A 26,830-nucleotide genomic window follows, 5' to 3' on the forward strand; every position below is an offset into this window, starting at 1 on the left:
AGAGGTGGTGATGGTGAAGGGGCACAGAATTGGTGATGGTGATTGGCACAGAGGTGGTAATGGGTACAGAGGTGGTGATGGTGAAGGGCACAGAGGTGGTGATGGTGAAGGGCACAGAGGTGGTGATGGTGAAGAGACACAGAGGTGGTGATGGTGATTGGCACAGAAGTGGTGATGGTGAAGGGCACAGAGGTGGTGATGGTGAAGGGGCACAGTATTGGTGATGGTGATTGGCACAGAGGTGGTAATGGGCACAGAGGTGGTGATGGGCACAGAGGTGGTGATGGTGAAGGGCACAGAGGTGGTGATGGTGAAGAGGCACAGAGGTGGTGATGGTGATTGGCACAGAGGTGGTGATGGGCACAGAGGTGGTGGTGATTGGCACAGAGGTGGTGATGGTGATTGGCACAGAGGTGGTGATGGGCACAGAGGTGATGGTAAAAGGGCACATGTGATATTGTGAAGGGGCAAAAGTGACAATGAAGGGGCACAGTGTGATGATAGAGGGACAAAAGTGACAAGAGCACATACTTGGATTTATGTGTATTATTTTTGCAAACAACTTAAGTAAGTATTTCTGCCCTGACTTCAATATTTATTAAGTTGTTTTGACCCAACTACTTAAAAAACGGGACTGCTTGGTAATTATTTAGGGGTGCCTTTTTCTGCAGCAGGGTGGCCTTGCTCTTTTCACATGTTAGGTACGCCCCCAAAGATGCAAGCCACGCCCTCACCTCCTCTGGCGGCACATGCTTTCATATCTACTTAACTATAGGGGTATATGGTAGGCATGCGGCGGCACATGCTTTCACTTCTACGTAACTATAGGGGTATATGGTAGGCTGCAAAAATATAGTGCTATGGATTGTTTCAGGGAGGGGGCCCAAAAACAGTATCCTGCCTAGGGCCCTATGAGGTCTAAATCCGGCTCTGAGGGAAAGCCTAGAACAGACTCCCTGTGTCAAAGTTGTGCCCAGTGTACAACAACGAGAGGTCTAACTGGGACCCCAACCACTCCATTAGGCATCCCAGACAAATTGCCACCCCTCTGTGATGTTTTCATCTAAATCCATCCAGTGGAAGGCCAAACTTCTGCCCAGCATACACCAACTGGAGGTCCGACCGTGACCTCAACCCCCCACCGGACTCTAGCCCCGCTAAAACCTGGCGTGGACCCAACTGGATCACTTTGCGTTGGTTTCATTCCAATCGTTGCAGGGGTGTTCAAAATGAAAGACAAACAGACCAGTGAATTTTATATATATAAGATCCATGCACGGTCACACGGCGTTGCATGGGTCCAATTTGTAATGTGTAGCAGTTTTTATATTGGAGCAAATTCTTTGTTGAAAATGAGAAAATAAGATTTGCTGCTTTATCGCATTGTCATTATGTTGTCTTGTGGCGAGGTTTCCTTCCAGCGGTCAAACAAATGTTTACAACCAAAAAAATTGTGTTTTCAATTGTCCTGTGCAAGCTAAATTTTTAGGCATATAAATCTGCAAATATGTGTTTGTGAATTAATTCCTAGAAATAGTTGACATGGCTCAGAGGAGCTGTTTAAATCAATGTGTTTTGTTTATGTTAAACTACCCAGAAGGGGCTGATGGATAGCACCTTGTATCATTTATGGCAGGTCGCAAACGTGAAAGCCTTTAAAAATACAATGAAATCTAACACATGTCTGGGAGGCCTCAGACATGCCGACTGCAGAGACAGGGGTATATGTTGATGACAAATTCAAGCTGAATAGGGTCACAGGAAAGTATATAATTTTCTCCAATATCATACTTATCAGAGGCATGTGTGGTATGCAGATGAAGGGGAACTTATGACCTGTTGTGTGGAGGTAAAATCATGTTTGTAAGTCATACTGGTGAAAAGTTAGGACAGGGTAATAAAACCTGACTTAAAAGGTGTTTCTACAAAACCCTAATTTGCATTCTCACAGATCTGTTTGTTCTGACCTCACAGGAATGGGGGCTGTGGGCCCTGCAGCTTGGTTTTAAAACTGCACTGTGACTGTAAGAATTTGTTCACTTTTGGGAGTCAATCTGATATTGAAGAGTGTCCCATATTTCCTGCTTCTCCCAGCACCAGAAACTGATTACAACTAAGTTTGTTGCGTTCTCGCTAAGTGGTCTAATAAGTTACTTTTTCAATACTAAATAACTATGTAAGATTTGGCAGCTTTATCTTGAGAGCTGTGTAATATTTTCGCCAACAAACTTAGTGGTTAGCATTTCTATCTCACAGCACTGGGGTCATGAGTTCGATTCCCGACCATGGCCTTATCTGTGTGGCATTTGTATGTTCTCCCTGTGTTTACGTGGGTTTCCTCCAGGTGCTCTGGTTTCCTCCCACAATCCAAAAACATACTGATAGATTAATTAGCTGCTATTAAATTGCCCATAGTCTCTCTCGGTCTGTGTGTGTGTATATTAGGGGATTTAGATTGTAAGCTCCAATGGGGCAGGGACTGATGTGAGTGAGTTCTCTGTACAGCGCTGCGGAATAAAGTGGCGCTATATAAATAAATAGATGGTGATGATATATATATATATATATATATTTATATTCACAAATCTGTCCAACTGTTTCAATAGTGCAGCTTAGCTGCAAAAAGACTTAAAGTAATGTTGCCATTCATAATTTTTGAGATGCCTGTGAGCACACCTCCCAATTTTTGGGTAAGCAGTGGCAGGACTGGTGGCATTATCACAGCACGATGAGGGCATGCCTAGTCTTTTTGAAGTGCTAGGCTGTCTCGTTCTCTCCTGCCCTCATTGCCTTGCGCACAGTACCCATTCACTGCTGCTCAGCCATGCAATGAAGCAGTGAACAGAATATCTCCCAACTTTGCCACTGATGGGGATTAAGCTCTCCCGATCTGGACATATGCTGTGAGTCAGCAAAATGTTTTAACAGATTTCTTTTTTATACTAATATCATTTATCTCACAGCTGGTGTAGCAGTCTGAGAAGGTTGCGATGCAAAATATTTCCGAATTTGAGAATAAATTGTCCTTTAAAATGTTGTTTTTGAACAAAATTATTTTTTTAAATGCCTTTTATAAACAACAAATGCTATTAAAAATAGATAAAACATTGAACACATCTACATTATAAACACATTTTTACACCTCCTAAAATATCATTGAAACAACTTTCTCTGTTTGAACCAGTAATAAAAGAGTTGTGAATCTACCCCTTTAATACAGACAAGGAAACTGTCCATGTAAGCTTGGACAAGGAAGTTTATTGTCAGTCAGTTTCTTAATTTGGAATGTCACATACATGTTGCAATGCTGTATTATTAGAGATAAGAGAATGTGCTACAGTTGGGCTTGCGGAAATAGTTTCCACGTTTTGGACATTAGTTTGGTGTAACTGTAACCTGTGAATTTCACTCAAACCTGGGGAAAGAAAATATAGCAATTTTGCTATATATTTGTAGAGGAATTAATGTAAATATTAAACGAACACACAGAGCTGTAAAATAAGCGGGGCAACCAAAGACCCACACCCAATACAGGCCTGAAGCTTTGTTTGCATTCCCCTCAGTTTCTTTAGGTCTTTGATGATGTGAACATTATTGTATTAGTGTACGGCCATGGGTACATCTGTTTTTCAGTTACAAATAGTAAATATTAGGGATGTGCACCGGCGACTTTTGAGGTCTCGTGTTTTGTGTTTTGGATCCGGATTTTTATTATTTTTGGGGTTCGGATTTGTCTCGCAAAACACTTGACGAAAGGTCTCGGTTCGGATTTAAGGTTTTGGATTCGGATTTTTTTTGAAAAAAACATAAAAAGTTTAAAAATCAAGTTTTTGGGCTTATTTTCACTCCTACGCTATTATTAACCTCAATAACATTCAATAACAAGCATTTCCACTAATTTACAGTGTATTCTGAACACCTCAAAATATAGGTATTAGTCCAAAACGTTGCAACGAGGTATCTTTCTGGACTGCGTAGAGGAGTGGGTCACCACAATATATATAATAAGAAAACCATCAACTTGTATGATTCGCAGCAATAAATGTACCTGGACTGCGTAGAGGAGTGGGTCACCACAATATATATAATAAGAAAACCATCAACTTGTATGATTCGCAGCAATAAATGTACCTGGACTGCGTAGAGGAGTGGGTCACCACAATATATATTAAAAACCCTGAACTTGTATGATTCGCAGCAATAAATGTACCTGGACTGCGTAGAGGAGTGGGTCACCACAATATATATTAAAAACCCTGAACTTGTATGATTCGCACCAATAAATGTACCTGGACTGCGTAGAGGAGTGGGTCACCACAATATATATTAAAAACCCTGAACTTTTATGATTCGCACCAATAAATGTATCTGGACTGCGTAGAGAAGTGGGTCACCACAATATATATAATAAGAAAACCATCAACTGGTATGAATCGCACCGAATAATGTACCTGGACTGCGTAGAAGAGTGGGTCTCCACAATATAAATTAAAAACCCTGAACTTGTATGATTCGCAGCAATAAATGTACCTGGACTGCGTAGAGGAGTGGGTCACCACAATATTATTAAAAAACCCTACACAGGTCTGAATTCCACCCAAAAAGTTTATGGACTGCGTAGTGTAGTGTTCCCCACAATATTATTTAAAATTTTTGCAGCAACAGTCAACGTTGTTTAATATCTGATACACCTCTATCTGGACTGCATAGTGGAGTGGCCCCGGTACCCAATTTGGTACCGGGGCCACAATACCTCCTCCAAACATGGTACAGACCATTCGTCATTGAGATCCCATCAAGTATGTTAAAGACAGACAGGGTCGAAGTGTTATTGGTTGACTTTGTAAACCAAAAAACTGTCCCTGTTGCACATAGTCGTGCAATGAAGACTGACTTTTTCATTTAAAGGCACCATCTTTCAAGTGTAGTGTTTGTAAGTCTAAGTCACATTATACTTTTGGTAAAATTGGTTTATTTTGTTCCTCTTTATGGTAACTACTAATAGAATTAAAGTATTAAATAGAAGCGGCAGTTCCTCTTTATGGGAATTAGTAATAGAATTAAAGTATTAAATAGAATTAAAGTATTAAATAGAGTGGTATAGAGTTGTAGTGTGGTATAGATAGAGTGGTCCCCACAATATAATAATAAAACCCTCAACTGGTCTGAATTCCACCAAACAAGTATCTGGACTGCGTAGTGGGGTGGCCCCGGTACCCAATTTGATACCGGGGCCACAATAAAATAAATACACCCTCAACTGGTCTGAATTCCACCAAACAAGTATCTGGACTGCGTAGTGGGGTGGCCCCGGTACCCAATTTGATACCGGGGCCACAATACCTCCTCCAATTTCCAAGTGTAGTGTTTATAACATCTTAACACTACACTAATTCTAGCACGTCAAAACCTCTTGTTTTAAATAATGACAGGGCATTTAACTTTTGATTTAATTTATTGAATTTGTTGGCATTTTCTTTTACTTTTTGAACATGGCAAACGACTGTTGAATGGTCACATAATGCCAAAAAAAAAGTTGCAAGATGGAATTGTCCTTGGGCCCTCCCACCCACCCTTATGTTGTTGAAATAGGGCATGCACACTTTAACAAACCAATCATTTCAGCGACAGGGCCTACCAAACAACTGTGGCTGAAATGATTGGTTTGTTTGGGCCCCCACACCAATAAAACAATTCATCTCTCCCTGTACAAACTAAACAGGCTCTACTGAGGAAAGATGTCGCCCTCTTCCTCAACCTCTGATTCCTCTCCCCCTACAGTGTGTACTTCCTCCTCCTCACACATTATCAATTCGTCCCAGCTGGACTCCACAACCACAGTCCCTCTGTACTGTCTGGAGGGCAGTGCTGTACTTCATTGAGGAATTGATTATTCATTTTTATAAACATCATTTTTTCAACGTCGTGAGGAAGCAACCTCCTTCGCAGCTCACTGACCAGGTTCCCCGCTGCACTAAAAACTCTTTCCGAGTACACACTGGAGGGGGGACAACTCAGTTAAAAAATAGAGCCAGTTTGTACAGGGGCTTCCAAACTGCCTTTTGGAGTTCTACCACGTCACTACCTCTAGTTAATTTAGATTGCAAGGCTTGTAAATATAAATACTTTGAAGATAAAAAAAGCAGGCTGCACAGAATGTGGAGCTAGAAAGTGAAATTAAATGGACCACGTTACTTTGGTGGCTATCTATGCCCCCCCCCCCCCCCCCCCCCGCCCTACACTTGTAGTTGAATATAAATAAAGCAGCCTGCATAGACTGTAGAACTAGAAATTCAAATATACAAAGCAATGGACAAAGGCAGTTTGGTATCTGTCTGCATCAGATCCCCTCTCCACTAGGAGTAAAACAGAAAACTTTTCAGCCGTTATATAATCTAGAATATAAATAGAAATTGAGAAAGGCAATTTGGTATCTGTCTGCATCATAATCATCAACATCCTCCTCAGCGCCAGCTACATCAATATCCTCCTCCCAGTGTACAACAGTCACACCTTCATTAGCCAAATCTGTAACTGGACTGTGGGTGATCCTTCCAGCATATGCAGAGGGCGTGCTGCAAATGCTGGATGGAGTCACCTCTTCCCGTACAGTGATGGGAAAGTCAGGGTTCACAACCAACAACACCCTTGGACTCGCCTTGGGGATTTGTGATGTCATCTGTTTAGAAGGCAGAGTTCTTTGCTGTTTTGTTGTTGTTGCTGACAGCATAACTCTCTTAAATTTTTTGTGGGGGGGGGGGGGAGGAAGGCTTAGATCCTTGGGTGAAGCTGGACCACTAGTCATGAACACGGGCCAGGGCCTAAGCCGTTCCTTGCCACTACGTGTCGTAAATGGCATATTGCCAACTTTACGTTTCTCCTCAGATGATTTTAAGTTTCTCTTTTTGCTATTTTTTGAGAACTTGGGCTTTTTAGATTTTACATGCCCTGTACTAGGAGATTGGGCATCGGGCTTGCCAGACGACGTTGATGGCATTTCATCGTCTATGTCATGACTAGTGGCAGCAGCTTCAGCATTAGGAGGAAGTGGGTCTTGCTCTTTCCCTACTTTATCCTCCAAATTTTTGTTTTCCATTATATGTAGCACAAGAGAGCGTACCCCTAAGCCACACACACTCAGCAAAGCATTTAAAAATTATATGCGGCACAGGAGAGTAGCACTGGACTTATACTGCTGAATCAGTGAACTTTGTAATAGCAGTACCACTGGACTTATACACTGCTGAATCAGTGAACTTTGTAATAGCAGTACCACTGGACTTTTACTGCTGAATGTGTGAACTTGGTAATATTGCAGTACCAATGGGCTTATATACTGCTGGATTGGCTTTGCAAAATTGGTTATAATTATTTTTTTTTAAAAATTTTTATTTAAATTTTTTTTATAACTTTTTTTTTTTTAAAAAAAACTTGGGAATAATGGGGAAATAACTATGCCCTTAGAAGCGCAGAGCACAGGACACAGCACCACTGGACTGAGCACAGCACAGCACAGCACAGCACAGCACAGCACAGAACTTAACTGAACAGCACAGAACTTAACTGCACGAGATATAGCAGGACAGAGGACCACCTAACACACCCTCCCTCTACCCTGATCAATGCCCGAGTGAAGATGGCGGCGACTAGCGGGGAATTTATAGGATCCGAGTATCGCGAGATCCGACAACGGGATTATGAGTCAGAGCCTCAGTTTCAGATTTGAATTTGGCGCCAATACCTGGATCTGTCTCGGATCCGACTCGGATCGGCAACGTTCGGGTGGGCTCGGATTTCATAAATCCGAGTGCGCTCATCTCTAGTAAATATATGTAAGTTTATCAACATGTGTAATGTATGATCTGTTTGTGCCACATAGAGTCCTGCAGTGGGGCATATTCCTATACGAATTGCAGTATGGGTATAATGTCAGTAGTATAAATATGTATGCAGGTCTTTGACTTATTATTACAGGTGATTTGTCATTTCTTGTTGGGCTGTTTGTGGAGCTCTGCACAATCAGTTATTTAATATTAGGCGATATATCAAATTAATTATGGAAATATTTAATTTAGCATATATTGATGTATAACACCTCTAGCTTACAATTCAGGCCAGCAAGAGCACACTACCACTTCATAATGGTTCACATGAGAAGGGGGCATGGGCACTTTATGGCTGGGTCATGGACACATCACATTGGGACAGCATTTCGGAAGTGCTATGCCATCCTCAGCCCTCTACCTCTCCACTAAAAACACTGAGACTGAGACAAAGGGGTATATTTACTAAACTGCGGGTTTGAAAAAGTGGAGATGTTGCCTATGGCAACCAATCAGATTCTAGCTGTCATTTTGTAGAATGCACTAAATAAATGACAGCTAGAATCTGATTGGTTGCTTTAGGCAACATCTCCACTTTTTCAAATCCGCAGTTTAGTAAATCTAGCTCAAATTCTGCCTGAATCGGGGCAGTTGGGAGATATGATAAAATTGTTTTTGAAACAGAAAAGTAGTTTAAAAAACTAATTCAATTTTAAAAAATGCAATTGCAATTGTTTATTTTGTCGAATAACTCATAACACAAAGTGAATTCCAAATTGTGTTTTTCTGACCGGTAATGACTTTACATGAACTACTGTCATCTTACTTACTGGACTTTCAGAAATAGTGTTACTTCCCTTTTGTTTAATGCACATTTTGTTTTATTCCTTAAAGTTTTTAATATATGACTCAGAATTTACATACAAACAATGCAGTTTGTTTTGCTTTATTTAGCATGTTGAGACATACGTGGTTTGACTTTTTTTCATCTGAAAAAAAAAAAATTGAGAAAGCAAAGAAATCATAGTTAGAAAAACAATACTTAAGGCTTATTTTAAGCAAAACTGTTATAATTAAAGCCTGGTTTTCCTTCACAATTATATACCAAGAGAATTAGCAAGTACAAAGCACAGTGGAGCTCAAACCAGTTTATTGTTCACGGACAAAATCAAAAATAACTATCTTCACATCTGTAAACAAAACCTACACAAATACAACCGACAGGAAATATTGCATTCAGGATCTCATAAAAGTGACATTGTATAAAAGTGTTACTAATAATATTCCACAACTATATATGTAAAGGTTTGCATACCTTGACAGAACACAGCTGACCTCTGTCACTTCAGGAGGATTCCAGCGTGAGGAGGGGTGAGAGCGGCACAAATCCACACGGTAGTGATTAATTTCATTACTATGAATGTGCGCCCTTGATCTGCCCTAACGCTTCTTTCGGCCACACTGCAGATGGAAAGCAGCACAATGCGGCTCTCTGAAGGCAGATATGAAGGAAAGACTTTTCTTTTAATTACCTTGATGCATATAGCCAAAATATACTTTTGTAGAAATTAGAGAAATATTTTTTAAATTATAAAACCAATTTATATTAATACATCTGGCCAGATTGGATTAATAAAACTGGAAGCTAGACTATGAGCCATAACTTCTGGTAAAGACCAATTTTCTTAGACCACTAGTAAACAGAAACGCTGCAAACGGGGATAGGGGAAGTGCCATAAGTTCCCCCACTAGTACCACCATAGGGGCACTTACTCCCATAATGCTATCAGAAGGTGGCAGAGACCTCTACAGGTTCTCTGGTGATGAGTTGTAACATCAATGCCAAGTGTATCAGAGACATGGAGTACCATCTTCACAGCTAAGAAGCTGCTCCTCCATGTCAGCAGCCAGAGCTCAGTGTGAGATAAAAGGGAAAATAAAAACACTGAATGTTGACATTTTGACAGTGTTTAGCTGCCTTCTAACCACTGGAGACCAGGACGATTGCCTAGGGTAGCTTAATGGTTGCACCAGCCCTGACTGCATGATAGGGCTACAAAGTGTCCTGGTTTTTACAAAGACACATATACTTTTTTTGTACCCCAAATATTTAACTAACAATCCTAGTATTATCATAATTTACATTTTTAATAAACACATATTAATAGGATAATTGGTTCCAAAAACTGCATTACCTTATTTGGGACCTCAAATGATGTATGTGGAGGACGTTATGGCCTAAGCAAATTTCAGATCACATAGGTATTTTGGATTGTTTTATATTTTTAAAAAAAAATGATGGTAACCCTATCCTAAGTGATCAGTCCCTCCCACTATGTGGCAATCCAATTATCTCATTTTAGTCCTCTACAGGTAGTATCAACAATACAATTTCAACATTTGTACTATCTAGTAATAGTCTCCTGTTTGACTATACAGCTCAAATTTACAATATTTACCAATGAACCATTCATTTGGATATATAAGTTCTAGAATTTCTGTCTGATCATAGTCAACTCTTTTAACTATATAAATGTACACATAAACAGGGAGAAGGCTCTGGGGGGCGCCACTGAAATCGTGCACATCTATAAAGCTGTGCAGCGGCATGGAAGTTAAACTCAGCGGCCGACGCACAGCTTTATAGATGTGCACGATTTCATCTGATCCATGGCGAGGGTGGGGTGATTGATCACCGCCGCCCCCCCCCCTCAATGCTAGGACGCACTGATGCCCCTCTCTTCCCTCACTGACTGTCGGGAGTGACGTCATCGTCACGGCACGGCAGTCAGTGAGGCGCCTGTCAGAGAGGAGCAGAGCATGGAGAAAACTTCCTGGTAAGTACAGAGGTGTGTGTGTTGTGCGTGTGTTGTGCTGCGGGGGGGGGGGGGACGGACATGTTCAACAAGGGGGGAGGACATGGTGCTGCAGGGGGGGAGGACATAGTTTGAAATTTTGCCTAGGGCGCCGAAAAACCTTGCACCGGCCCTGACAGAGAGACCTTATATTTGCATGTTTTTCTTTTATCATTTTTTTTTATTTATTATGATACATTTATATGTGGCCAGATACACTAGTGCACATTGGGTTTAGATTTTGATATGAGTATCTCCAATAGATTATATACAAGTGTCCCCCCGCATTAGCACCTTTATCTTTAATGTTACTTTGATAACTGGAGAGAGGGCTTTTGTATTCGTTTGGATCTCATTTGGATGCTGTTTTTGCCTTCCCAAGTACAACTTTATCTCAAAGATGTTAATTTCTTATAAGCTCCTGACGTTTTTACACATTCTATTTAGTAACTCTTTTATATCAGCCATCATGTATTTAAGGTTAACTGGGGCTTTAAACTATATTATTCATATTTATTATTGTACATATTAACCCCTTTCATCCATTATTTATTTTTAAATCATATTATTAACCCTTTTTTATATAGTACCAACATATTACACAACACTTTATAGAGAAAGTATAATCGTTCACATCAGGTCCTGCCCCAGTGGAGGTGACGATCTAAATTCTCTACCACACACACTCACATTCAGACTAGGGTCTATTTTTCAGAAAACAATTAACTAATTGATGGAAGGTAACTCTAGCACCCGGAGGAAGCACATGTAGACATGGGGAGAACAGTCATATTGCCAGAAAATGGTTTAATAATAGTAGTAGTGCATAAAATAGTACAGAAATGTAATCTAAATGTCCCCAACTGCACATAGAGATGGGCATATTAATTTTACAGTCAGAGAGTTATATTATTTAATAATTGATATTTCACCAAAGACTTGTCAAATAATTTACACCCAATGGAGAATCAGGCCAATCACTGTGCATAGAACTTAAAAAAATCCAATCAGCATGGACTAACAAATGTCTATAGCTGTATTAACAGAGCTTATATCACCTTGTGATGTCATTGTCCATGGATAGTTCTACGGGTAATGTTAGCTGTGACCATCACCCCACCTTTTAATTCATTCAGTACGGTAATAAATCCAAAGCCTATTGTTTATGTTCTTCTATTTACCACTTGACATTAGTGATCTAAGTAACCAAATATGCAGAAAATAAATTTACTATTTTTTTTACTACACTGCAGTGAGTTGTGCAAGAAAAACAATTTTTTTTCAGTAAATGTCAGTAAAGTACTCACTGTGGTCCAAAAATTTATTTTTTTTCTACTGAATATGTTATTTTGTGATTTGGTGGTGGACAGAAGAGTATTTGCACTGTGTATATATGTTTATTGTGTAAAGTTTGTCACACTGCTCATGCACACAACAAGCACCAGCTTAGGAGGCTTTAATGTGAAAGTGCAGTGAAGTAAGGGTGTTCGGATGCAAGTTAAGCATGCCCCTTTGGCATGTACCTTTTTTTACAGTGTTGTACAGTTGATGTCATATTTTGAGGTTTACATATCATGTACATAAATGTATATACAGACCATCAGTAGTTTGTAGATACATATTTGCATATATGCAAATAGCCACCTTATATATTTACCGCCAATAGTCAAATTGGAAGTTTAGAAGTGGCTGTATGGATATTTAGAAATGGCAGGATGGAAAAAGTAAGTGAATTAAATTTCATAGCTTTGCAATGAAGGCACTAGGAGAAGTGGTGGTATGGCACACCAATGCAGGGGCAAACACAGGATTTCTAGAGAGGGGTTTCCAAGCCATGCCGCCAATGAGAATGATCATTATGAATGGGGGCGTGTCTATAATTTTAGACAGTGCTGGGCTGCTCTTGAACTCTTCCTATCGTCATCATATACATGGGCAATTCCTATCCCCATCATATAAAAGGGGCAAGCCACCGCAAGCATATAGTGCCCCAGGCTGGGAGGGAGGTTTCCAGGCACCAAGTAACCCCCCTTCCCCTGGGTGTGTCCCTGCACTGTATAACAGAACACTTCCACCACTGTTTACCACTAACACACACTGTATGTGTACAAATACACAGGCAAGACATTGGCATCTCAACTAGTGTATTTGTTGCAACACAAATACGCAAAAATATTTTTTCATCATGTACCAGTCTGTCCATCCCATCTAATTGAAGCCATGGAGCTGTCCTGTTTGTGTGTTAGATAGATAACACAGTACAATGTGACTGCAGATTAAGAACAAGACTGCCAGCCCTATTATTTCTTTTTCAGCAATGACAATCAACAATAGAGCAATGGAGCTGCCCTGGTTGTGTGTTAGCTATATAACACAGTACAATGTGACGGCAGATTTAGAACAAGCCTGCCAGCTCGATTATTTCTATTTCAGCAATGACAATTAGCAATGGAGAAATGGAGCTCTCCTGTTTCTGTGTGAGCTATAACTCAGTAGAATGTCACTGGAGACTTTAGAGAACACTGCTACTCCTCCTCTTTCTTTTACAGCTATGACGCTGCCCAACTGCACTAGAGACTGCCAAGAACTGTGCTACCCCTTCTGTGTCCCTCTGTGAAATGGAGCTGGATCACCGTGTAGGGTGGTACTTATAGAATCCAAAACCTGCGAGACCCAACAATGTGACGATGATGTTTTGCCTCGTTTTCAATTCCGAGGGCAAGCGAAAGTACTGAGCCGGTTCAGCTCGGTACTCGGATCTGCTAAGTTCAAGTGGCCTCGGTTCTCGGAGAACCGAGCCTGAGCATATCTAGTTTTCAGTTACTATAAAGAGAATAACAACTGTTGTGAAGAAAATAAAAGTATCTCATAAAATAATTCAGCCAAACACATGAAATTATGGACCAGCTGGCCAATACTGGCAGTTAGATGATAATGAAACCAGTAAATCTTGATCATCCTTTCCACCAAATCACGACAGATTTGCGTATTTTGCGAACAATATGTCAGGATCAAGGAGTAGTGCAAATGATGTACATCTAAAATTACAATGAAGTGCCAGTTACAACAGAATTTCGAGGATTAACATGATGAGCATGATGGGGCAATAGCACCTTGATGTTATAGTAAAACTCAGAAGAACATTTATTCTTGTCCAATGGTCAACGATGGTCAGAAGAGGATGAATATTTACCACCACATGATAAACCTAAATCTGGCACAGAAAAAAGGGCAAATCTGCTTTGACATCTCCACATTGCTAAGTACATTATACAAGAAAAGAAGTAATGCTTGTGCCAGTTGTAATAAAGCAAGGAAAGGTGTTGCTTCATTCTTATCCCCATAAAACTTATTTAGAATTTTAGCAAAACAATCCGTGTTTGCAGATTCTGGTCTCATAGCCTCACAAAATGGAATTACATTAGGCAATCTATTTTCAGATACTAAATCTGCGGCTTGCATTAGCTGTCCGAGTTTTGCAATTATCATTCGAAGTTTGCCATTCGTATTCAAAGTTCGCTTTTTTTTTTATAAACACTATGTAAATAATAATATTCTACATAATAAGAAAGCATTTTAGATTTCTTTACCTCACACAGTAAACACTACAGTATTTGAATTTTGCAGTTCACGCTTACCGTTCACCTTTAAAAACTGTTAAAATGTATACGCTCAAGCTGTTCAAACCAGTTGGAACATGGTTCAAATGTCTAAACTTGTCTTGATTTTTAAAAAAAGATCTAAAATTCGAGAAATTCTAGCAAATTTTCACATTTTTTACCAATTTGACAAACCAGTTAGAGAAGCATCTCTACAACTATCATTCAGCAGGCACATGACAGGAATAAAAAATCCAAACGGTGCAATGGCTGCTAGAAAAGCTAACAAAATGAAAGTAACACAAAAAATATTACTAAGCTTTCTAAAAAGCCACAAAAAATCAACAGGTTTCTTTCACTAAAACAAAACGGAAAAATACAAAATAATTACACTCTATAAGAAATGCAAAATAACCGTAATAATAACTTTAAAGCACACTCCTTAGGTTTTTCTTGTTGTGTTGTGCTGTCTACTGTTCCAACAGAGATTGTAACACTGACAGGATGAGGGAAAACGTACCTGGGTTCAGGTGAATTGAAGCAAATAGAATTTTTTTAAAAAATGTTCATTTTGCTGCAATTTTCAGCTGAAATCTGAAAATAAATCAGGGTGAGCAAAAGTTCTGGGGTTACACTTATAACTTTATAGAGAAGAGTAAAAACAATCCTATGTTTTGCTGCTTCAGGTGTTGTATTCTGGATTTAGATGAGGGCAAGCAATACCTCAGAGCATTGCAGTTGATGTTTGGCAACAAATATACTTGGGGTTAAAATACATTTGTGAGAATTTTTTTTTTAATTAATCACCAATGGATAGCCCCCAAAATCCCCCCATCCTCAAGATTTACAAGAACAATAAGTGCGCTATAGTGTACTTGATAGGTGCAATATTATATTAACCTTGAACAATTAAATGTTTTACATTAATTAATATTGGTGTACCGTGTGATTGCGATTATTACGCCACATGTAATGACACAATCGCATGGACTAATAACACACATTTACATTACACTTATAAATAGTACACATTTATTAAGGTTCCAATCCACATTTATTTATTAGTGAAATGTATTAGAGATTATTTATACATAGATAATACTACAGTAAGGGTAATTATGGTTCAGGGCCACATTAATCTACAAGTTAACCCGTGCATGATACTCATGCATTCTAGTCAAATCAAGCTACTTAAGGTGTTAAAAAGGTTCTTGTCATGTATTTGGGCCTAGCCCAGGCCTCCTCAGGGGAAGAGCGTTACTTCCCGACGCAAGCGCCCTTTTTTAACGTGGTTTTGTCCACATGTCACCACCTCATCATTTTTCTCTATCACCTCATCCTTCATCTTCATCGCCACATCCTTCATCTCCATCGCCTTACTGTTCTAAAACCTCTGGATACACAATGTTTCTGCTAAACACCTTATCACTGTGCTCAATCAGTCTTCCTTAAAGGGCAGTATTCATAACCTGCACCTTCACATCACTGCTTCTCCGCACTCGTGAAAATGCGACATACAATTGTCCATGACCAAACACAGGCTGCGGTAAATAAATACCCACGCGGTCAAGTGTTTGACCCTGTGACTTGTTAATGGTCATAGCAAATGCCGCCTTCAAAGGGAACTTCCGCCATCTTAGCTTAAACGGCAGTCCTGTTTTGGATGGACATAAGTCAATCCGAGGTATCATCACCTTTTCTCCTTTAGCAGAGCCAGTCAAAACTTCTGCTTGTATCACATTCGTTTTCAGTGCTGTCACTACTAATTGAGTGCCATTGCATTCAGATTTCTCAATAGCATAATAATGCTTCCAACTTTCAATTTTAATCTGTGCCTTGGCATTCCGGAAGGAGTCAAGGTATTCAAAAACTCAACTAGGAAATTTTCTTTCTCAGTGTTATCGTCTACTTGTACTGCATCATCACTCAAATAAATCATAAATTCACCTTCCATTATCTCCATCACCTTTTCATTAAGTTTATCAACGTCTTCATTTAAGGGACACAAAATTGCTCGATTCGACATAGATTTAACCATGTCGATCGAAATGTTCTCGCCAAATATCTCCTTAACATTATCATCGCATACCATGTCGTGTGGTATCTCAATCGTTTCTTCATTAAATTCATCTTCATTTGTAAAAGCTCCATCTCCCAACTTCAACAACCAATCACTGTATTCAGGATCTTCCGATCGCTGATTAATCTTCAATTCAAGTTTTTTAAATTGCCTCCATGTGCTCGAAAACTTAATGCTTCCTTGCACAATGGCAGCTCTCATTGCATGCGGTAGAACCGGCAAGCATTGTCTGAAGTCACCTCCCAGTAAAATCACTTTCCCCCCAAAGGGTATATTATTCTTCATCACTTCTCTCAAAAGACGATCTATTGTATTGAGTGTATGGGTAGAAACCATTGTGCACTCATCAATTATAAATAATTTTGCGAGCTGAAGGCTCTTAGCCTGATCGGATGTCGGCTTAATTCTGGATACAGATGTTTCATTAATTGGAATTGAAAGTCCATATAAGGAATGGACTGTCCTTCCTCCATTTAAAAGATTAGCTGCAATGCCTGTCGAGGCAGCAGTAATCACTTTCTCTCCTATCCCATTCATAAAATGGATCAAATTATCATAAAGGTACGTTTTTCCACTTCCTCCAGGGTCATCAATAAAGAACAAATTCTCAGGTTTATTTAAAATTGCTTTTGTTATTTTGTCATATGCATTTCTCTGCTCTTCATTCAACGTAAGGCTCATTTCTTCTGCTTGCTGCCTTTCTTTTTCTTGATCAATTTCTTGATCAATCTTTGGCAAATAAACTGGAGGACTCAGAAGTCTGTAATGTGCGCAACTCATTTGATGGGAAGCTAACACATCATTAATATCTCTAAGGGCATAGCCCTCACATTCATTGCAAGTAGGGTCTTGCGTATGAAGTCTGTGACAGTAATCTTCCATCATATCTTGTTTAAATTCTTCATACAATTTGCGTGGATCAGTCGGAGAGCCAAACACGCAAATGTATGCAAATAAATCTCGCAGTTGCCGAGGCATACTACACACAACTGCATCTTCCATAGTCGACTTCCACACCGTATCATCAAGCAAAAATCCTCTTGCTTTTGCCACTTCACGAAAAGTCAAATATTCCACTTCACCAACAGTTCTCAAATCTTGGAAGCTTGTAGCTCCCTTGACGTGTAACAAATTTAATCTCAAATAATATCTCTCCCCTTCTTTTAACCCCACCGTGTACATTCTTCCAATCACCTTGTGTCCTCCTCTCTGTCTCTTTTTCCAAACTCCCTTTTCAAAAACAAAATGCTCAGGAATTTCTCGATAAAAAAATTGGCGAGCATTTTCATTGGTTTCATTCAGCTTGATCCAAGCCATCAGAGTTGAATTCTTATTCAATCTCTGTACAAAGTCTTCCATATTTTCTATGTCGAAGAATATTCTCTGTTGTTCAGGCATATGCACCGCCAATCGTATGATGGCATGTGTCTGTATGTGCATTGGAAATGCAAATATTCTCCATATTGCTTCGGGAGCACTCACATATCTCGAATCTACATGCTTCACAGGCTCATCATGTTTATCTACTTTAATTTCAACATTGGCACAATCATGTCCTTTATATATGTATTTAAACAAATACTTCACACTTTGTATTGATGCACACACCTCAACATTGATGTGGCAATTATATTTCAGTAACAAATATGCGTTGTAAGGTACAACCCATGAATTGTCAAATATTTTTCCATTCACCTCATGCTCAACCCCTTTTCTTCTCATATATTTTGGATAACCGTTTAGATTTCCTACAGTTGCATTACAAAATTCTTTTGGAAAATTCTTCATGCATTTTCCGTTGTCCATGCATGGAGACTGGGGGTTTCTCAAGCCATATGGCGCATGAATCATATTTTTGGTGACGATTTCATACAGTCGTGGAAATTTTTCTTTATCAGGTATCTCAGCCGACACCATCTTATCAATATCTTCCACTGTCTTTAACTTTGACTCTGAATCCATAATCAATATGTGCATGTGGAAGTCCACGCTTTTGAAATTCAATAGAGTGAACTCTTGCCACTTGCATTCCAAATAGTCCTTCATTCAAATCAAGTAAACTTTTAAGTTTTAAATGAAAAACCCTCGCTACCATATCAGGTCTATGTTCTACCTGTTGCCAAGGCTCCAGGTTTTCTACAATTTCTTCCCAAATTTAGTCACAATAGCCATTGCATCCTGGTATCTTTGTTGCATATTTCTCAGGCTTCCCTCAAAAGAAGATGGTAAAATTACCATTTTCCCTGGAGGAATCCCTCCCTCTTCAGCTCTTTCATTAAAGTGGTCCATCAAGCCACTGTACTGTTCTACTCGCAAATCTTTTTGATGGGTTTTGATCCAATTTAATCTATTTGCTTCAACTTTGACATAAGTGTCAACAATATATTGCTGAGTCAATTTTCCACCATTGAGTAGAGGATTGAACTCATCTCTTACGGACAGCTTGAAGCTGTAAAACATCATCATAGTCAAGCAATCATTCTTATTCGCTCCAATCAATTTCATTTCAGTGCTCCAGTTTTGTTCCGCACGTGGAAAGAATAGTGGATACACCATAGCATCAAGATTGGGATCAAGAATGCTCAGTCTTTTCAAAGGAGGAACTCCTGGTTTTGGTCTTAAATGAACCAAAATATCTCTATTAAACGGAGGTTCCCCATCCGTATTTTCAAATACCACAGCTACTTCACTCACTCTTGCTACGTTGTAACGTCGAGGATCTTTTTTTCGGTCTTGTTTAATTGCCATCATAATATTAGGCATCTCCGTATTATTCCTCATTGCTTCCCTTTTAGCATCTTTTTCAACCTCCTGTAACATTCTATACGTCTCCACCAACTTATTCATTTCTCTTAGTAATTTCTCAATTTTTTCCATAATACGCTCATCACAATCTTTATTTTCTGGCATATCTGCTCTTTCCTTTGAAGCATCGTCAGTATCAAGTATGTAAAGTTGAGCAAACTTTCGTTGCCCAACTTCTGGATGTAAAGTTCCAGTTCAATGATAAATCTGACCTTGAATGCGAAAGCAATAAGGTCAATTTCCTTTTGGTGTAGTTATAGCAGCTCCCATTGATGCAAAAGCAAAAGAATTGTTATAATTTCTTATATTTTCCATAAATAGTTTGCATCTTGTGGCCTTTTGGCCCAAAAATTCTTTGAGTTACAAAACTCGCATCTTACATTCATGTTTCCACAGTAGTGCTGGTCTACTGCGTTTTCATGTTTGTTAGCTTTTAAAGGTAACGCATCTGTCATTAACTTTTTCTTTTTAGCGTCAGCTAATTGTCTCCTTCCATCTCTTTTTGACTGCCTTTCCTTCTCTCGCATCTCTTCAGTCTGACTTTCCCTTAACTGTCTCATTGCAACTCTATTTGCCTCTCATTCCTGATCTCGCATCTCGTCAACTCTGACTCTCTCTTAACTGTCTCATTGCAATTCTATTTGCCTCTCTTTCCTGCTCTCGCATCTGGTCATTCTGACTCTCTCTTAACTGTCTCCTTCCATCTCTTTTTGACTGCCTTTCCTTCTCTCGCATCTCTTCAGTCTGACTTTCCCTTAACTGTCTCATTGCAACTCTATTTGCCTCTCATTCCTGATCTCGCATCTCGTCAACTCTGACTCTCTCTTAACTGTCTCATTGCAATTCTATTTGCCTCTCTTTCCTGCTCTCGCATCTGGTCATTCTGACTCTCTCTTAACTGTCTCATTGCAATTCTATTTGCCTCTCTTTCCTGCTCTCGCATCTGGTCATTCTGACTCTCTGTTAACTGTCTCATTGCAATTCTATTTGCCTCTCTTTCCTGCTCTCACATATCTTCACTCTGACTCTGTCTTGATTTGCGCATTTGGGCAGTTTTAGCCCTTCGCCTCTCTTCTTCATTTGCGTATTTTTTTGATCTCCCTATTTAAATAAGAATAAAAATATAAAAATAAGATAATGAATTGGTTTGCTATTGTTTGATAGTGAGGGCTATAGAAGTTGGATTGTGGTTTATATTTCACGGACTTATTAGTACAGCGTGAGTAGTAATTTTTGCTGACTTGTTAGGAAAGGGTCAGTAGTAGTTTTTTGCAGACTTGTCAGTAGAGCGTGAGTAGTAATTTTTGCCGACTTGTTAGGGAGGCGTGAGTAGTAATAGTAGGTGTTTGCCAAGTTGTTAGGAAGGCGGGTAGCACAGTAATGACGTCCATGCATATGGTGCTTTCATCAGGTTTCTTCACTGTGTTAAGTATACTACGCATGTGTGTTCATGAGGTAAAATTACCTCACGAAAATGAGTTTGAGCCCTCAACTCGTAAATTTAGCCTTTACTATCACTCCCACGGGGGGAAGGGGGGATGATGGAAGTTAACTGACTTCACTATTATAATTTTTTTGTCAAATAATGTCAGTATACCCAATTTCAGGTCAATTGGATGAGCCCTTTCTGAGAAAATAGTTTTTTCCACACACACACACTAACACACGCCGCTAGGCTTTTATATATTAGATAATGCTAAGAATTTAGTAGGTCAGTGTAGTATATAACTCCGCCCAGCAGGTGGCGCTGCAGCTTGAGCACTCTGTCACCCGGTAGTTTTTTCCACACACACACACACACACACACACTAACACAGCATGTGTGTTCATGAGGTAAAATTACATCACGAAAATGAGTTTGAGCCCTCAACTCGTAAATTTAGCCTTTACTATCCCTCCACGGGGGGAAGGGGGGATGATGGAAGTTAACTGACTTCACTATTATAATTTTTTTGTCAAATAATGTCAGTATGCCAAATTTCAGGTCAATTGGATGAGCCCTTTCTGAGAAAATAGTTTTTTCCACACACACATACACACACACACACTAACACACGCCGCTAGGCTTTTATATATTAGATAATGCTAAGAATTTAGTAGGTCAGTGTAGTATATAACTCTGCCCAGCATGTAGCGCTGCAGTTTGAGCACTCTGTCACCCGGTAGTTTTTTACACACACACACACTAACACACGCCGCTAGGCTTTTATATATTAGATATTTAACTAGCTGAAGTCTGGTGTCAATAGAGAAACGATCGCATAGTTATGAATGGTATGAGATTAATACTCAAAAGTACTTTGTTTATGGGTCAGTTTCACCTGGTTTATTGGCAGGAAGACACGTAAAACAGTTAGAATAAGCTGTCCCCACGTTTAGAGAAGAGATCAAATGAACTGACCTATGACCAGCAGTCTACTATAACATCGTTAACCCTGGACAAATGAAGACCTCTCTTAGTGTTATCTGTGTATATTTGTGACATCTTCACTGTTTGTGTTAACTCATACTGCATATAAGCAAGTCCCTGGGTCAGTGCTCTCTCTTCCTGACTGCAGACCACTGAATATGGACGTGGGCCCAGGACGCGCTTGAGTAATGTAATATATTTGGTTTATACTTTCCTGTATATATATACCTTTTATGCATCATCATGGCTTGCTGTAAATCCTGCTATCTTTTGCTATTTAATCTCTTTGTGCGTTGGAGCCACAATAATCGCAATGGACAATGTTTATTGGTAGCGACAAAACGAACATTGCAGTGGGAAGAAGTGTTCTTTGCTAAATGCAGGAGGAATCTAGTTTTGCGGACCTTTGCAAAAGGTAGATTTCATTTTGCAGAGAGAGACTATTAAAATGAGATATCGGAATTCAAGCAAATCGATGCAAACAGAATTTCTATTGTTTCATCACTATACTGCATGCATTTATTGAAAATGTATATAAATATAGAGACAGACTTGAGATTAGGGAATGACTATGCAAGTAATGTGTTTGTTTGTTTTTTAATACGCAAATTTGATCTACATTGGCTGTTGTACCACCCACTTATATTTTGATTGTGAACAGAAAAACACATTTTACCCAGGTTAACACAACATTCACTTTTTATTTCCTAATAGAATTTAGCGTGATTCAGGTTCTCCAAATAATTTGCGGCTAAAAGAGGTTCTGGTGCCCATGCGATTTTGCTAGTCCCAAGTGCTAAACAGTCCAATTTCAGCTTCTTTGTGCCTAGTCAAATTGGTAACAAATTCCATTTGTTGGGGACCAGCATTAGAAACCAAAATTTAAAAACCAAAATTTGGGAATGTGCTCGTTTCTAGGCGATATTACTTTTTGTTAGCTTGTCAATTGGACCTTAGTATGTTTTCATAGAAGGATCCCTCCATTACCTGAACTTCCCAAGTGCACTATACTGATGCAGCCTAAAATATACTAAAATATTACCCTTATCAAATAATAATTAATTCAGAAGCAGAACCCTTCTTGGGGTGTAGTCATTCTCCTACCTAGAACAGCCGTTTAGTGAATGCGACAAAGAAGCCCTTATAGATGTTTCTCCAGGTCCTCATATCTCTGGCATTCTTACACTTGCTGCTCATGAAGGTGCTTGCAACCACCCAGGATCAGCCACCACTGTGTTTCAAAGACTTTTTTAAGGCGGTAGTTGAGTTTGTAGTTGTAAAGCATTATGTCACACATTATGTGACAAATTATATCACTCATTCAGTGTTTTAGGTGCCCCCTGCCAACCATTGGCTGCATAGGCAACCACGTAGATTTGTCTAATGGTAGCGCTGGCCCTGTATCTTGACACTTACAAAGGAAACATGCAAATAAAAGCAGTGAAACTCTTTCCAAGAGACTCAAAACACAGGCATGTTAGAAAAAGTTGATTATACCCATAATCTAGAAGTGCTTAAGAATGGAGATGGTGAACTTTTTGAATGGAGATAGTCACCTGTAACTGCATCACTAAATGACTACTTGCAGTGTCGGACTGGGGCATGAAGGGCCCACCAGGGGAATGGAACGGTAGGGGCCCATAAAAAGGTGTGTGTGTGACACAGTGCACTGCTGAGGGGGCGTGGCCAGACACCTGAAAAATCACATATTATACTTTTATGCATAATAATTTGCCCAGGTATCACCATGTTGCATCTTTCCACTTCTGAGTTCTCTATCCTCTGAGAGGGTGTATGTTATCCTATTTTAAGAATCTATTTGTGTGGCCAGTAAATACAGTATTGAGCTCTTGATAAAGTACATCTTAGTGGTTATATATGTGGCCAGCCCTTCGTACCTAAAGACATGTCTCTTTTCCTCCCACACTCTAAAAACATAATAGTAGGTTAATTGGCTGCTATCAAAATTGACCCGTGTGTGTGTGTGTGTGTGTGTGTGTGTATGTGTGTGTTTTAAGGAGTTTAGACTGCAAGCTCCAATGGGGCAGGGACTAATGTGAGTGAGTTCTCTGTACAGCTCTGCGGACCACTGGTCTAATATGTATAAAGATAGTGTTGCACGTATACAAATATTGCCCCTCTTGTATCTTCCACATTGCCCCCTTACATCTCTCACATTGTTGTTCCCCCTCCATATCTTGGGGTGAGTCAGCGTTGCCTCCTAGTGGCAGCGCTTAGCCTTCTACAGGCGCTAGACCACCCTCTATCCCTATGCTGTGCTTTCCTACCTGTTCTTGCATCTGCTGCTGGTTTCTTCAAGTCAGCTGCTGCTTGGCCAGATCCAGAAGTGTTGGGGTCCTGTTTGGAAAAGAGATAGCTATTATTCAACTCCTAGAAAGTAGAGCAATAATAATCAACATTTATTTATATAGCGCCAGCAAATTCCGTAGCACTTTACAACTGGGAACAAACACAGTAATAAAACAATACAGGGTAATACAGACAGAGGTAAGAAGGCTCTGCCCGCTATGACTATACACTAGACCAACCTAACCCCAACTAGCTCAACATTAAATTAATAGCACTCACGTTTAATAATTAAGCGCCTTTCACCCCAAAATTAAATAGTGTTTACATTTATGAATGTAAACACCTCCTTCCTACAAACCAGTCCCAACATTAAAATCATTCACTTCTAATATGTGCATGTACTGCCCCCCCCAAAGCCCCAACATTAAATTAATAGGATTCCCATTTAATATGTAGACCTCCTACACACACACCAGCCCTGAAATTATTAGCATAAATAAAAAGACCTATTTCTCCCAAACAGTCCCATATTTTTTACAGACTGGGTACAATAAAAATATCAACCCCCTTATTTTTTTTTATATCTTGGGCGCCAGAACAGTCTCATCATTCTCATCCTCTATATTTTTTTTATAGATTTGCCTACAGTATATCAAGTTTAAAAAAAATAATTATAAACTGGGAGCCAGAATAGTCATCTACCCCCCCCCCCCTATAGATTTTATAGATTTGGTAGCTGGATTTTTAAGACAACCTCACCCCCCTTGATGGGATTTTGATGAATTTATGTATTTTTATTCTCTAAAGAATACTAAAGAGAAAACTACATATATGAAAACTATAGTTTACTTACAGTCTCCGCTTTTTCTTCTTCTTTCTCTTCTTTGCAGGAAGACAGGAAGGAAAAGCAGCAAAACTACCTTTGGAAACATAAAAAAATAGGAATAAAGCACAAGTCAATGCGCACATGTATGAGAGCCTAACAAAACTTGAAAGGGAACTGAGTGATAATTTAGCAAGTTTAGAAATCAGAGGTAAAAGAGCTAAGAAGCTGCCTGTGCTGCTTACTAAGGAACTGTGCACTACATTAAAGAATATTATCCAGAAGTGTGACATAGTTAGTATACCAAAAAACAACTCCTTTGTTTATACAATGCTTGGGGCAACAATCTCCATGAGAGCATCTCAGTGTCTTAGAAAGTTTGACGGTGCAAGTGGAGCTAACCTCTCTGGCTACCTCACCTCAGCCACATTAGGCAAGCATGTACACTGTGCCAAAAAAAGAACTTAAAAGACAACTAAATAGGTCAAGTTACCAAGACTATGGGAGTACACATAAAGTACTACAGACTGTTGGTAAACACTTTACAGCTGGCAAATATCAGCATCTACTTTCCATGGAAAATGAAATAGATGCATATAAATGAAAAGAGTTATATTCCCAAAGAAGTCTAGAGGAATTCACTTTTATATCAGGTATTCTACAGCTCAGTGCCACAGTGCTTAGCAATGCTACCTCTCAGCGCTCGGGTCATGAGTTTGATTCTGACCAGGGCCCTAACTGCGTTGAGTTTGTATGTTCTCCCCATGTTTGCCCAAAAATATGCTGGTAGGTTAATTGGCTGCTTACAAAGTGCACCCAAATGTGTGTGTAGGGAAGAGAATTTACACTGTACGCTCCAATGAGGCAGGGACATATTCTCTGTGCAGCGCTGTGCGATATGATTGCCACTATATAAATAATAATAATACCAGACTTCTTATGTATTTACTTTTAATGTAATTAAACAAAGAAATTGATTGCTACTCTGTAGAATACACTAAATAAATAACGTTAGTAATATGCAGTATTCAGTGGTGGAAAATCACAAATGCTAATGTATTAGTGTGTATAGCATTTGTATCCCAGTTAGGAAATAAAATAATAACATTGAATGCTTGACTACTAATTTACCCTTTTAATGTACTTATCCAATAATGCTAGTTTATATGCTTCAATAATGATATGCATTTTTTAAGATGTATTCTCTAGCCAAGAAGACTATCCAAGCTCAAATGCAGATGTTGAAAACCATAGTTACTTCAGCAGTTGTGGAAAAACACACATCTGATTTAAGTGAGCCCTAGAGACAGTAAGGTGCTCAGACTCACCAAGAAGCCTGCCACACGCCAATGATCCCAATGGCAATAATCTTCTCTCATCAAGCAGCCCAGCGGGGGAAAGTTGCTCCTCCCATGTAAGTGAAAAGAGCCCTGCCCACAATGACAGTGTTTCAGGCAATTGATGGTTTGACCTGACATCACATTCATCATCCTGCCACGCTCTGATTGCAGCAGGGGCGGACTGGGCCGTGCGGCAGGGGGGCATGTGTCCCCAAGGTCGGACATAAAAACTTTATTTCGGGCCGCCAGGCTTGTACTCGGTGGCTGGCCCCTCCCCCGGGACCAGCCACCTTCAATTGGCCGTGGATCCTAACGATCCCCCCCCCCTCCCTCCCACTTTCTATGCTTGCGCGATGCACCTCTGCCGTGCATTGCACAGGTGCCGTCCCATGTCTGAAGAAACTGAAAGCGCGTGGGATTGAGCCAGGTAAGTGCCGGGGGAGGGGGGTGTATTATATTAATATTGTGTATGTCAGTGTCAGTATGCTAAATTAATGTCTGTGTGTTTGTGGGGCCAGTATATGAATGTATTGTGTGTGTGGGGCGGCGGGGCAGTGTATGAATGTATCTGTGTGTGTGTGTGTGTAGGTGGGGGGGGGGGGGGGGCAGTATATGAATGTATGGGAGGGGCCAGTATATGTATGTATTGTGTGTGTTTGTGGGGACCAGTGTATGAATGTATTGTGTGTGTTTGTGGGGGCCAGTATATGAATGTATTGTGTGTGTTTGTGGGGGCCAATGTATGAATGTATTGTGTGTGTTTGTGGGGGCCAGTATATGAATGT

At 39.8% G+C, this 26,830-nt stretch overlaps 1 long non-coding RNA gene across 2 annotated transcripts; it reads right to left on the reverse strand.

The window, feature by feature from the left end:
• Positions 1–8,698: 8,698 nt before the first annotated feature.
• On the reverse strand, positions 8,699–26,270 carry LOC142142807 (uncharacterized). Of its 2 annotated transcripts, XR_012689339.1 has the most exons (5): positions 26,034–26,270; positions 14,798–14,871; positions 11,737–11,876; positions 9,139–9,315; positions 8,699–8,812 (listed from the first exon to the last, which is right to left on the reverse strand). It is a non-coding gene; the product is annotated as an uncharacterized LOC142142807 (long non-coding RNA). The 2 variants fall into 2 exon arrangements; XR_012689338.1 differs by lacking the exon at positions 11,737–11,876 and having other exon boundaries at positions 26,034–26,256.
• Between the last annotated feature and the right edge of the window lie 560 nt (positions 26,271–26,830).

Source organism: Mixophyes fleayi, chromosome 3, assembly GCF_038048845.1.
Source record: "Mixophyes fleayi isolate aMixFle1 chromosome 3, aMixFle1.hap1, whole genome shotgun sequence".
NCBI lineage: Eukaryota > Metazoa > Chordata > Amphibia > Anura > Limnodynastidae > Mixophyes > Mixophyes fleayi.